The following is a 2500-nucleotide window of genomic DNA, read 5'->3' on the forward strand; positions in this document are numbered from 1 at the left end:
AAAGCGCTTAGAGCTTGGTCTTTGACCGAGGATAGGCGCTGTATAAGTATCTATATCAATCATTTTTTTTCTTTTCTTTCATTCTCATTCGTTCTTGGTTTTCTTTGTTTCTTTCTGGTAGATATCTGCACCTTACACCGTTACCATTCTTCATTATTTCATCCCTTTCGTCATTCCTTCATACTTTTCTTCTTTTTTTTTTCCTTTCCTCTTCTTTTATACATATTTTTCTTTCTCTTTTTTTTTTTCTTTTGAAACCTTAGTGTCTTCTTTGCAATCAGATTAATCCACGGAATCTTCTCTTTTTAATTCCCGAAAAGCATCTTTTTTCAGACTTCGTTCACACACACACACACACACACACACACACACACACACACACACACACACGGACGAAGCTTTGGAGGTGGTCTCTGAGATCAATGTGCTGATCCTCTTGTTCGAAATGGACAGACAAATGGGCGACTCTTCAGATTATGCGGTGGAGGGCACCCAGAGAGACAAAAACAATAGCCATAGGAGGGAGAGAGGGACACACACACACACACACACACACACACACACACACACACACACACACACACACACACACACACACACACACACACACACACACACACACAACTCTGAATAGTTTAATGGACAGGCGTCAGGCCCATGTCTTTGAGGGTGAGAGAGAGAGAGAGGAATGGAGAGAGAGAGGAATGGAGAGAGAGAGAGAGGAATGGAGAGAGAGGGGAATGGAGAGAGAGAGAGGGGAATGGAGAGAGAGAGAGAGGAATGGAGAGAGAGAGGAATGGAGAGAGAGAGAGGGGAATGGAGAGAGAGAGGAATGGAGAGAGAGAGAGGAATGGAGAGAGAGAGAGGGGAATGGAGAGAGAGAGGAATGGAGAGAGAGAGAGAGAGCGAGGAATGGAGAGAGAGAGGGGAATGGAGAGAGAGAGAGGGGAATGGAGAGAGAGAGAGGGGAATGGAGAGAGAGAGGAATGGAGAGAGAAAGAGGAATGGAGAGAGAGAGAGAGGAATAGAGAGAGAGAGGAATGGAGAGAGAGAGAGGAATGGAGAGAGAGAGGAATGGAGAGAGAGAGAGGAATGGAGAGAGAGGGGAATGGAGAGAGAGAGAGAGGAATGGAGAGAGAGAGGAATGGAGAGAGAGAGACAGAGGAATGGAGAGAGAGAGGGGAATGGAGAGAGAGGGGAATGTAGAGAGAGAGGAATGGAGAGAGAGAGAGAGGAATGGAGAGAGAGAGGAATGGAGAGAGAGAGAGGAATGGAGAGAGAGAGGGGAATGGAGAGAGAGAGGAATGGAGAGAGAGAGAGGGGAATGGAGAGAGAGAGGAATGGAGAGAGAGAGAGAGGGAGGAATGGAGAGAGAGAGGAATGGAGAGAGAGAGAGGGAGGAATGGAGAGAGAGAAAGAGAGAGGAATGGATATATAGAGAGAGGAATGGAGAGAGAGAGAGCGGGGAAAGGAGAGAGAGAGAGAGCGAGAGGAATGGAGAGAGAGAGAGGAATGGAGAGAGAGAGAGAGCGAGAAATGGAGAGAGAGAGAGAAAGAGTGGGGGAGATATATAGAGGGAGGGAGAGGAGGGGGGGGAGGGGAGATACATATAGAGAATGACAGATAGAGGGAGGGAGAGAGAGAGAAAAGAGAGAGATACAAACACACTCACTGTGAGAGACAAAGACTAAGTACGGAAGCAGAAAGACAGACAGACACACACACACACACACACACACACACACACACACACACACACACACACAAATACAGATAGAGAGAGAGAGAGAGAGAGAGAGAGAGAGAGAGAGAGAGAGAGAGAGAGAGAGAATAGGGAGCAACCTATGTAGAGCAGGTGTTAAAAAAAAAAAGAAAGCAAGCTGCATTCTCTGTCACATCGTTAAAGTTGGCTGTCCACATGGAATTGCAATTGTATGGGGTCAGAATGGAGCTGAACAGGAACCGACTCTCTCACTGAAGACCTGGGTACAACTGGGCGGGTCATCCCAATTCGCCTATTCCCGATTCGTCTATTCCTGATTTGCCTATTTCCGATTCGCTTATGACGGAATTGGTGATGCCGGATCGCTATTTCCCAGTACGCCTATTTACTCAGTTTTGCTCTCTCTCTCTCTCTCTCTCTTTCTCTCTGTCTCTGTCTGTCTGTCTGTCTGTCTGTCTCCCTACCTCTGTGTGTGTGTGTGTGTGTGTGTGTGTGCGAGCGTGCGTGCGTGCGTGCGTGTGTGTGTGTGTGGGTGGGTGTGTGCGAGCGTGCATGCGTGCGCGTGTGTGTGTAACACTGAGAGAGACTGAAACAGACAGAGACAGAGGCTTAACCCTTTCACCGCCAGTCAATTTAGAGTGCTAAATTCCCTTGTGGTATAAATACAGAAAAGACAGCGGCTAAGAATAGCTGGGGATTCCCCCTGCGATGTATAGAAAATGTGGCTTATCCTACCACCGAACAGTAAGAACAGTTGGTTCATGGATAACAGACCAA

Source organism: Babylonia areolata, chromosome 12, assembly GCF_041734735.1.
Source record: "Babylonia areolata isolate BAREFJ2019XMU chromosome 12, ASM4173473v1, whole genome shotgun sequence".
Lineage (NCBI taxonomy): Eukaryota > Metazoa > Mollusca > Gastropoda > Neogastropoda > Buccinidae > Babylonia > Babylonia areolata.